The sequence below is a fragment of the Siniperca chuatsi genome, linkage group LG24 (genome assembly GCF_020085105.1).
Source record: "Siniperca chuatsi isolate FFG_IHB_CAS linkage group LG24, ASM2008510v1, whole genome shotgun sequence".
In the NCBI taxonomy this organism is placed as follows: domain Eukaryota; kingdom Metazoa; phylum Chordata; class Actinopteri; order Centrarchiformes; family Sinipercidae; genus Siniperca; species Siniperca chuatsi.
The window spans coordinates 873,640-885,659 of NC_058065.1; the positions used below are offsets into that span (position 1 = coordinate 873,640).

The 12,020-nt window shown below is 43.2% G+C and overlaps 1 protein-coding gene across 1 annotated transcript in view; it reads right to left on the reverse strand.

The window, feature by feature from the left end:
• Nucleotides 1–12,020, reverse strand: part of LOC122871907 (NLR family CARD domain-containing protein 3-like) — a 752,187-nt gene that overhangs the window by 692,672 nt on the left and 47,495 nt on the right. The gene's annotated exons all lie outside the window — the stretch shown is intronic.

Genomic DNA, 12,020 nt, shown 5'->3' on the forward strand with positions numbered 1-12,020 from the left:
CTTCTTCTTCTTCTTCTTCTTCTTCTTCTTCTTCTTCCTCTTCTTCTACTTCTTCTTCTTCTTCTTCTTCTGCCAAAGACGCTTCGTGAACCGTCTCTTTGGCTGAACTTTCCCTCGCGGACTTCAGTCGTACGTGCTGTGACGTGTACGACGTCATCACGTCAAGTCCGCACGTTTTAATGAAGCTGAGAGCTCTCTGCAGGCAGCACACACTCCCTCAAACTAGATTTGACAAGATGGGTGGAGTAGAATTCATTTTAAAATGTGATTGCAATGTCACCAAACGTCCTCTTAAGCTTTCTAAATACCACCAACGTGAGTTCACGCCTCATAAACACCATTATGGAAGAACAGGTAGCCGATATACATCACAAAAGAAAATCTGCTTTAGAGGCTCTGGATGGAATATTTGGCCCGTTAGATGCAAGTGGAGATGTTGTTTGATGTAAATACAAATTTAAATCTCTTATCAGTGCCATGCCCTCCATATTCCTTATTCTAGCTAAACGTTGTCTCCCCACACCTTTTATACATGGAATTCATTTTAAAATATAAAATGTGTTCAAACTAATTTACAAAGATTCATGCTCTGCTCAGTCTCGCAGAAATGATATTGTGAATATTTTTTCAAAGACCCGGTTCCACCCAAAACAAAAAGAAACGAATGATTTCCGGTGAATTTTTAAGATGAAGATTTGGCTTTGAGAGCCATGACTGTGTTTTCTGTAAAGGTGATATTGATCCAATATGTAGATCAGAGAGTCCACATACTGGATCAATGAGGGTGAGCAGAGAGTCCACATACTGGCGATATGCTGGGGGGGGGGGTTATTGCCAAGTAGTTTTCACATACAAGGGATTTTATTTGTCGTGTTGGTGCTCAACGATCAAAACAAGTACTGCAAGTCAAGAATCATGAATAGGGCTCGACCGATGAGTTCTATTCAATAGATACCGCTTATTAACAACCAGTAAATTATGATGTATTATAGATTAAACTACCCAGCAGACAAAGTATATAAAGTCATTAAAAGTCATTAAGAAAGCAGCTTCTGTTCTTCTCATCAAGACTTCAGTGAAAACTGCTCCATTTAAACCCAAGATCTCTGGTGTATGCACACATAAAAGGTGAAGGCTCAACCAGAAAACACTGACAGGGTATATTTATGAACTAACAGGTAAAGTCACTGGTTAGACATAGTAAGATATTGGCTGGAAGTTCCCACTGGTGTGGACCGGGGCAGGAAAGAGACCACCAGGATAGCTCCCTGGCTGCTCCCAGCAGCAGGACCAGCACCTTGAAGAGCGCCGCGGCACACCATCCTGACAGTTACGTTAGCGTAGCTTTTTTATAAATGCTGCTTCGAGTTCTCATGTCTCAGCTGTTGCTGCTTCCTGTCGAACTCTCTGTGGATTGTAGATTAATTTAGCCCAAAAAGTATCAGATAACATTACTGACAGAGACACAACGTTACCGAATGTAAGATGCTTCTTATTAACGGCAGCAGGTCAAACTGATAAATCAGCTTATGAACAAGAGATATTATTGGCTGGTGCAGGAAATTTACTTGGATGGACCAAACAGGTGCTACAGTTTGTGATTCTCCAGCTCGTTGAATAAAAGTTTCCCTCCTTTTAAAGTTTGTAATATACTCTGCTATGACTAATATTTTGTTTAACATGGTTATCCCACATAAAAAGTTTTTTAAAAAACTCTGAAAAAGGGATGGATGTACAGCTACTCTTTCTCCCTCACTGAGAAACTCTGGATCTCTGAATGCCCCGCCCACCAGCGCTACCTATAAACAGGTCAGAAATAAATTAAGTATCCTGTCGGTATAAGTATAAGATAAACTAAGTGTCAAGTACCAAGTGGGTTTACTGGTTGGTGATGAAAGTACAGTCTAAAATACAATGTAACTCCTTATGTAATAAATAATATTAATAAGCGGAGGTGCATGTACTGTCGAAGAGTAATTGAGGTTTATAGTTTCAGTAGCAATAAATAAAAAAAACTAACAGGGGGAAAACTAATATTGCACGGAGGTATTACACAGAATATTGCACAATTTATTAATTATGGCGGAGATGTAATGCTCAATGTCCAGTTTAGTGACCTAGGGTCAAACAGACTAACCCTTAGAGCCATACATGTTTGAACTTCAGTCAGACCCAGATGATTCAGTAAAATGAAAGATGCACAGAAATGCAGACAGGACTGTTGATTCACAGTGGGATCAGCAGTACGAGCAACACTTTACTGTCAGGGGAAACCATCTGATTCAATGTTGTAATCAACACTTTAACTCAAAGGACCTTCAGCTTGTGTTTGTCTCTGTGTGGACAGACATAATGTGAGCTAATTCTTCATGATTCCTCCACAGAGTCGACCAGGAGAGCTCAGAGGTTCCCAGTGGTCAGTCTGCCCAGCAGCATCAAACACACCTGGACTCCATATTTATGGTCTGTACATGTACAACAACTACTTTTACATCTATTCTGTTAAGGGATGTACCTAACAACTGTCAATTAAACACAAATTTAGACTAGTCGACTTGTCTGAAAGTATGAAAACAGTCAAAATTGAGCATAATTTAAAGACTGTAAACACACAAACTGTACACACACAGCCAGGCTTCACAAGTTACTCCACCCCGATATATGCTGTTACACTTATTTGATACAGGGGTAGTTTGTGTAGCTAGACTGTTGTTACTGTGGTTCCCTGGCACAAATACAGATGCAGAGTGCATTTTACAGGTAACATCTTTTATTCACACACACACACATTCGTTTAGCAATGCACAAAACACTGAACCATTACGCAGTTCAAACAGAGAATACGCACAGCCAGCCGGCTTGCTCACACTGGTCAAGATCCTTTTTTCAAACAGAGAATACCAAGCAGACGTGTCAGTCTGCAGGACAAAAGGGAGAGAGAAGTTAGGTGTGTTGAGGAGAGGATCCGCACACACCTGTTTCACCCTCTAGAACACAAGCTGGCACTGCTCCATCCAGTGGACCGGATCTAAGGCACCTTTTCAGGTGAGATCGGTCAGGGGGCTGGTCAGCTCAGCTCAGTTGGGAATGAACTGCCGGTAATAGCCTGCCAGCCCCAAGAACCGTCTCACCTCTTTTTTGGACTTGGGCTCGACTGTTGGCAATCGCTGTTGTTTTATTTACCTGGGGACGCACCTGCCCTTGTTCAGACACTCTTTGAGGCCGTCGGTCTGAGGGTGGTATACACTTGTCTGAATTGACTTGATGCCCTATAATCCATAAAGCTCTCTTAATGTGTGTGACAGGATCCCAACTCCGGAGTGCCTGAGGATATTGCATTGCGTAATCCACCAGAACTAACACAAAGCGATATCCACGTACAGTCCGGTGAAATGGCCCGATGAGGTCCATACCAATATGATCAAATGGTACCTCAATGAGTGGTAAAGGGAGCAAAGGCGCTCTCGTAATGGCTGGCTGGTAAACCATCTGGCATTTGGGGCAAGACGCACACCAGCTGTGTACATCTCCCGAATCCCAGGCAAATAGAATCGGGCCATTATCCGGTCTAGTGTTTTATTAAACCCCATATATCGTCACAAGACTGTTCCAGTGGAAAATCTTCTATGATGGATAACACGGGAACCTGCGGAATCTTCTTGCGGAGGGGCCGCCGGTTCCCCCTCCCTGTCCACAGTGTCGGACAACCTCGCGTCACCCCTAAGCACAGAAAACATATCCCATGTCCCTGTCAGTTGTGAACGCACCCGACACACTGTTCAACTAACCTATTAAACCCAGGCCAATCCGTGCCCAAAATCAGGGGGTGCGTCAGGCCGGAGCTAACCACGGCCTTAACATTATGCTTTTCCACCAGCACTACGAGATATCTGTGAACATCACCATGCACATATTTAATATCCACCCACGATGCCTCCACCAAAGCCCCAGGTCGAACCAGGTTTTGGTGGATTATAGACTGCGTACAGCCCAAATCCAGCACTGCCTGGTGTATAACCCCTTGGATTCTTACCGGAACGCTGTATGTCCCTCCTGGACCAGGGGAGGTTGTTGGAGAGCCAGCAACCCGAATCACCTGACCGACCTCCATGAGCAGGCAATCGCGGCGGCAGTGGCTGAGCTGCCCACACCTCCAACACTCCTGCCTCAGTGTTCGAGGAGCCCCCTGTGGGTCGAGAGCAGCACCTGTAGTGGCTGGAACCTGTGGTGGAGACAGAACAGAGGGAGGATTAGAGCAGGGAAGAGGATTAGACCATGTCTCTCTTCCGGAGTGCCGGAGCTGGATGGGCGTCTGGCCCCTGGGGTGGACGGCAAGATAAGTAGTAACTTGTTGCCCTCTGCATATATAATCGATCCAATATTGATTTGAACATTTTTGAAACAGAATCTTGATGATTGTAAAATTACGCCAAATCCCACATAGGCAGCAAAGAGATTCAAAGAAGACATTTTAAGTCAGCATGAAACCGTAAAACTACTAAGTGTAACCCTGGATCCTGGAGACAGTGCAGAGAACAGGGAAAGGACAATGCTTTCTTTCTCGTCAATCTCTCAAATCCACAAAAGATCCACAAAACCTCCAAGCAGTCCACAAACACCCTGAGTTACTCAACATGAGCCTGTTAGCATAATCACACAAGCATTTCCGATATGAGTTTTCACATTTACCCATTTATTATGTCACTATAGATACAATTAGATGAGTTTATGAACACACTTATTAAAACATTAGACATTTTCATTAGTAACTTCTAATTTTACGAAATGTTTACAATGGATTCATATCATAAATCAACAGAAAATGTATCAGTAAAAACATTTTATTTACTAATTTACTGTTATTGAGCTTTTAAAAACATTTTCTGAAAACATGTGTTTAGGCCGTGAGAATAGTTTCCAGTAAAAAAAAATTAACTTGTTCTTACAAAAATCTTCTCAAAAGGAATCTTTATCCTATAACACTTGATTTAAAAAAAATACCTGAAACAAGTCAAAATATTCTTTACTCACTGGAAGATTTTTGATGAAAAGAAAACTACAGACTGTTTTACAGACTGTAATGACCTGGTAGGAAGGAGATGTTCTGCAGAGAAACCTGTTTATTAATTATAAGTTGTCATTCATTTACTCAGTTCTTACAAATGACTTCTAGCTGATCATTCAAGTAAATGTTTAGTGGAGTTGAAATGAGGCTTTACATTTATCTCTGTGACATTTTACAGATAAGCACATGTAGAAACTGCTGCTGCTGCTTGAAGAGAGTCTGAAGAGGTCTTCATAGGTCCAAAAGTCTTGGACCCGGTCTAAAACAGACCTCAGGTAAATCAATGTCCGAACAGACCTGGTACCTGGAACAAATGCATTGTGAAGTTCAGGGGACGTTAATCTGAGGCTTCAGCAGTCTGAGTTCGACACATCAAGTGGGGATCTTCCAAACTTCGTCTTTTTTCTACAGAACTCCCTCTTTATGTTTCCACAGACTGTTTCCTTGCTGAGCCGGGGCGGAGGGATATGTCTATAACAAGACAACTGCAATAAACATCCACACGAGTCCCGGGACCAAGATACCCAGTTGAAGAACGATTACAGCAACCAACAACTCTCTCAACACACATATGGCATCTGAGTACTGTACGGAAACAGGCCGGAAACATCTGAAGCTCTGCTTTAAAGGCAACTGAGTAAATCCAACACATCAGCCGTCCAACTGTGTCAAAGCAAAGTTTGTCTCAAGACTTGTGATTTGACCGAAATAACACAAATACAGTATGAGCAGTTTAAGAATCAACTGTTCATGTTTTACACATAATGAGAGATCAATTCAAGACCGGGAGAGTCCATTAAATTAGAAATAAACTGTGTTACTGGGAGTTAAGTCAAGTCATTTAATTTATAAATCACATCTAAGACAACACATGTTGACCATAGTGCTGTACAGGTGACATAAAATACTTTTAGACCGTTTTAAATAAATTAATACGTGTAATACCAAAAAGCACAGTTCCCGGGAAACAACCAAATAAAAACAGAATTAAAATGGTCATGTGGCTTCATCTCAGCTGAAAAGATGAAGCTCGACGTATTTTGGAGTCTCTATCAGTTTTGAACTGATCAGTGTTGAGCCAAGTCTTGCCCTCAGTACTTCAAATCCTGCTGGAAGGAATTGGCTCAACAAGCATCTCTGCAGCTTAATTTACTGCCGCTGCTCTCACCAGCACACTTGTGGATTTTGAACATATAAAGGCGAGTGAATCTTTTATCACAAACTGAACAACTGAAGGGTTTCTCTCCCGTGTGAATTCTCATGTGCTTCACAACTTCTCCTCTCCATTGAAACGTTTTTTTACAAACTGAACAACTGAAACGTTCATATGTCTCATATGACTTGTTATGGATTTCTTCAAGAGATATCTTTTACCACAAACAGAGCAACTAAATGGTTTCTCTCCTGTGTGCATTCTCATGTGTCTAGACAAAAACATCCCGAAAGTTCACACAAAGTCCGCTTCAACAGGTTTATCCAAACATACAGGCTCTGCTGGTTCACTCCGACTGGATCTTATGCTAACGGAAAGAGTTAGCATGTTAGCCTCGGTTACACTGCTTCCGGTACCTCTTCTTCGCTGATTTTCACAATAAAAGTGACCAAACAATATTTACTGCCCCATATCTCTTTGTTAGCACTAAACAATGGTAGAAATACTCAGATCCTTCACTTAAATATAGAAATACCACAAATTTTACGGTGCTGATTCCTTCCAGCAGGATTTGAAGTACTGAGGGCAAGACTTGGCTCAACACTGTCAGTTCAAAACTGTGAACCAGGGTTAGGGGTTAGCCAAAATAAGTCGTGCTTCATCTTTTCAGCTAAGATGAAGACACGTGATCATTTTAAAGAGTAACTAAAGCACTAAAATAAGACAGTGTAGTCCCTCATTCGTCCAGGAGTGTTCTATTGTAGAAAAGGTTTCAGTCGTAGTCATCTGGACACTGTTTTCAGAATCAAGACGTTCTTCTTCCTCTGTTGTGTTTTATGGCGGTTGGCGTCTCTAATTGCGCATTACCGCCACCTACTGAATTTTAACAGCTTCACAATTTAAACTTTTACCAGTGTCCACCCAAAGTGATCCCATGCCATAGTCACTTCTGTAACCCAGACCCCATTGTCTGAGTTGGTGCAACTCCTTCCCTCAGTGTAACATCCAGATCCTCTCCAGTTATGTCCTCAACATTCAAGAATCTTCTTGTCGCATCCAGCACCATCTTAATCCTTTCTGACTTCCCCTTCATTTCAGCCGCACAGTTTATAACCATGGCAATAAATGCCAGAAATCGCTTCTTGTCCATACTGATGTTTTGCTCATCTCCATTTCCTTTCTTCTCCTTTTCCTTTTGAACTACCACCCTTTCACCGTTCCTCTCCATACTCTTAACAGCTTCAGCATATGACAATCCCTTTTCTGCTCTGATCTTATTCATTTTCATTTCCTTAATTCTTTTTATAGTGGTTTCCCTCGCAGTGCAGGCACTTTGCTTGCTCTTTCTCCACTTTACACTTCTCCACGTTACAATTGTCCTTCCCACATCTCCCACATCTCCTGCCTCCTCTACATACTGCCGCAACATGTCCATATTCCTGACAGCAGAAACATCTGAGAGGAGCTCTTTCATATGGCCTCACCCTGTAACACACATTGTCTAGGTACACTCTCTCTGGTAATTCCCCTTCAAAAGTCAAACACACTGAGTTACTGTCCTCCTTCTCCCCATTTCTGAATCTTGTCATCCTTCTTGCCTCACACACACCTTCAACCTCCCAAAATGCCTCGGCCTCCACCGACAGTGGCACGCCACTTACTACCCCCTTCTTCTTTACTTCTGCTCCGAGTGGGAAGCAGTCCACACCGCTATAATCTCCAAATGCATGAATCTTCAGGGCTTTATCTCTCTGACGCTTTGACACACATTCAATGATAACCATCCCACTTCTTGTTATCCTGACCGATCTGACATCTCTGAGCTTTCCTCCTACAAACTTTCCGACCTCATGTGGATTCTTGAAAATGCCATCTGTTTGTGTCACAGCTATCATTCCAACAAGATACTTTTCCTCTTTCTGACCGGATTCACTTGAGTTACTCTTCTTCCTTTTCTTTTTATTTTCAAATCCTCTCGAATCCTCGTTTCTAATTTCGCGCTCTGATTCCTCCTCTGACTCCATTTCCGCCTTCCGGAGCTACTGCTTCCCGCCACTGTGACGTTTTCGAATCAAGACGTTTGGCTCCCATCCGGAAGTCATTCTCAAATGTGAAAATGGTCTGAGAACTCAGAAATTTAAGCTACTCTGTGTTGCTTAAGCCCTGCCCTCAGGAAGGAGTCTACCTGAGTGCTGTTTACTCTGCCTAGTTTCACCTGAAACTGACCTTCTTTTGTTTCCATGATGGCCCAGTAATCAGTAATCAGGCCTGTTGTTTTCTGGCTGCACCTTCCTCATCACTGTTAAGTACCTGATTAGCATATGATTGGCTTGACCAAGGTGTTAATACACTGTGGTAAACATTGGGCAGATTGAATCTCAGATCACCTGTTAAAATATGTTCATTATGCCCTCAGTTGTATATTGATGTAATGTAATGTAATGCTGTACCCCCTTGTGGCATACGTATAGTATGCCACAAGGGAGCACTAGAGTGTGAGCAGCATAAGACGCATTTGCGTTATTATGTTTGTCCCGGTTGATTTACCATTGACTCTTACTGTCTGACCGTGAGACTGATGTGTCGGCATCTAGAAAAAATAAATATGCCAAGAACGGCTAAAGATGGTACATCTCTCGTCCATTCTTTTCCTCCGAATGCAACGCTAGCTGCAACAATAGTGTAGTACAACTCAACAGGTTATGGGCCCAGGAGTTGTTCGGAGGATAAGTCTGTTGTTTTCCACCGTTTAGAAAGTCGCGTCGGACAGCGTGCTAACATGGCGGAACAACAGAGGACGTACAGTTTGCCACGACTGTCGTTCGACGAAGATGAGACTAAGTATGAGCTTTGGGACATTTTCATTTATCAGGGCTAAAAGACCCGCAGTCGGAAGCTGAGATAGCAGCGGATGCAAAGAAAAATGCTGAATTGATTTTACCGTTAGATGACAAAAGTCTCTCATTAGTTATGAGGGATGTGCCCAACAATGGAAGAAAAGCTCTGGAAATATTGAGAGAGTATTATGCAGGGGGGGGAAAGCCCCGCATAATCAGCTTATACACCACGTTGACATCGCTTCAAAAGGCAAACGATGAAAGTGTAATGGACTATATCATCAGAGCAGAGACCGCCATCACAGCACTGCGTAACGCGGGTGAAACGTTAGGAGACGGACTGCTAGTGGCTATGGTCTGAAAGGGACTGCCTGAGAGTTTTAAGCCATTTGCAATACATGTGGCGAATACAGATGAAAAAATCAAGACTAAGACTTTAGAGTTCAAGACTAAACTACATAGTTTTGAAGAAACAGAAGAGATAAAAGCAGCTGAGTCGAGCGACAGTCTGATGAAGACTCAAGGGAAAGCTGGACGGCGGCCAGCAAAGACGAGCGCACGTGACTGGATCAAAGACGACGCAGAGATAGTGTGCTTCAAGTGTGGTACGAAAGGCCATCAAGCTAGAGGATTTCGACAGAAAGCGTGGTGTAATATCTGCAGAAGTGACACACAGAAAGACGCTATGTGTAGGCGTAAGGACAAGGACATTAAAGACAAAAAGGATGGTGCGAGTAAAACCTCAGAAGATGTTGAGGACTACATGTTCAAGATGAGAGACGGAGGTACCGTTATCTAGCTGCATCCAACATGCAGCATCCAGGAGAAGGGTCTAATGGTGGACACGGGGACTACCTCTCATATCATCACGGACATAACCATGTTCAAGAGTTTCGACAGCCCGTTCAGGCCAGAAACACACAGTGTCGAGCTGGCAGACGGCACTCGGTGCAACGGGGTCGCTCAGCGAAGGGGAAATGCTGAGGTTACCCTCATCGACAGCAGAGGACAGCAACGCAAGGCAGTGCTGAAAGACGCTTTGTTTGTACCGTCGTACCCCCAAAGCATTTTTTCAGTGAAGGCCACGAGTGGGGCTACGGTTGTTTTTAAAGAAGATAAAGACACCCTGATAACCAGAGGCGGTACCAGATTTAACATGCACGTAGATGGCAAGTTGTACTATTTGCATACCAAAGCAGAATCTAATGATTTTAGGCCACTGTAACTATGACGATGTTCTTAAGTTGCAGGGTGTTGTTGAAGGTATGCAGATCAAGGGTAAAACAGGCAGACCCGAACAAGAGTGTGAGGTGTGTATTCAGGTAAAATTTGCCCAAACCAGAAATAGGGACCCTGATACCAGAGCAAAGGCTCATTACAGATAGTACACACAGACCTTGCAGGTCCAGTAGCCACAGAGTCGATAGACGGTTACAAATATGTGCAGTCATTCACTGACGATTACTCGAGCGCAGTGTTTGTATATGTCCTAAAGAGGAAAAGTGACACTGTACAGGCCACTGAAAAGTTCCTAGCAGATGTATCTGAGTGAGGTGTGTAAGATCTGATAACGGAACAGAGTTTACGTGCAGTGATTTTCAAACACTGTTGAGGAAAAACAAAATCAGACATGAAAAGTTAGCTCCGTATTCCCCGCACCAGAACAGAACTGCAGAGAGGGGTTGGCGTACTCTTTTTGAGATGGGTAGGTGCGTGATAGTTGAAAGTGCACTACCAAAGCAGCTATGGCACTATGCAGTACAAACAGCAGCAATGGTACGCAACAGGTGTTTTAACAGGCGTTCAGGACAGACTCCTTATGAGTCGATAACAGACAAGAATCCTAATGTGTCAAAAATGCAAAAATTTGGATTTATATGCTACACTTACAAACAGGACAAAGGGAAATTTGATTCCAGGTGTGACCAGGGCCTTTTTGTAGGTTATGACAAGAACAGCCCGGCGTATTTGGTGTATCATTCAGATACAAACAAAGTACAAAAACACAGGCTCGTGAAGTTTGTGAGCAAGGCAGCTGTGGAAAAACAGACACAGACAGGTGAGCCAGATCTAAGCGATGGCTATGGTAGTGTGAAACCCAAGACTGGTGAGACCACACAGAGTAGGGGTACAGAAAATGCTCCAGAGCCAAGTGTACAGAGTAGAAGTACACATGGTGATAGCCTAGGTGAAGTAACAAGGTCTAGTGACCACAATTAAGCACAACAGAGTGTGACAAGGGGTGAACCCGAGAGTAGGAGGTATCCAACTAGAGAAAGAAGAACACCAAGTTACTTAGATGACTTCGTAACTGAAGACCGTGATAGTGATGGGGTTAATATCACGGTAGACTATTGCTGCAGAGCGGTGTGTGGCATTCCACAGACGTTTGAAGGAGCAATGAGGTCAACTAAGTCAAAAGAATGGGTAAAAGCCATGGATGAGGAAATCCAGTCTCTAAACGAGAACTAAACGTTTACCCCGACGACACTGCCAATAGGCAAGAAAACAGTGGGGGGTAGATGGGTTTACTCTATCAAGACTGATTTAGATGGGAAAGATAAATACAAAGCGAGGTTTGTGGCCAAGGGTTACAACCAGAGAATGGGAATAGACAATGGGGAGACATTTTCACAAACGGCAGACTTGACAAGTGTAAGAGTGGTGCTACAGAAAGCAACACAGGAAAATTTACTCCTGCATCAAATGGACGTGAAAACAGCGTACTTGCACACCTGTTTTTTGGCTCAAAAGGGAAACAGAACCAAGAAGGAACGGTGTCTCCATTCCTTATGTGTCTGGACTGTCTGAAAAACTACAAAGGATCTTTAGACAGCACGATGTTCCTGTCTTCTTTAAACCAGGCAACACTTTAAGACAGAAACTCGTTCACCCTGAGGACAAGATGCCCACACAGACACAGAGCAATGTTGGCTACTCCATTCAATGCAGTGAGGAAAACTGC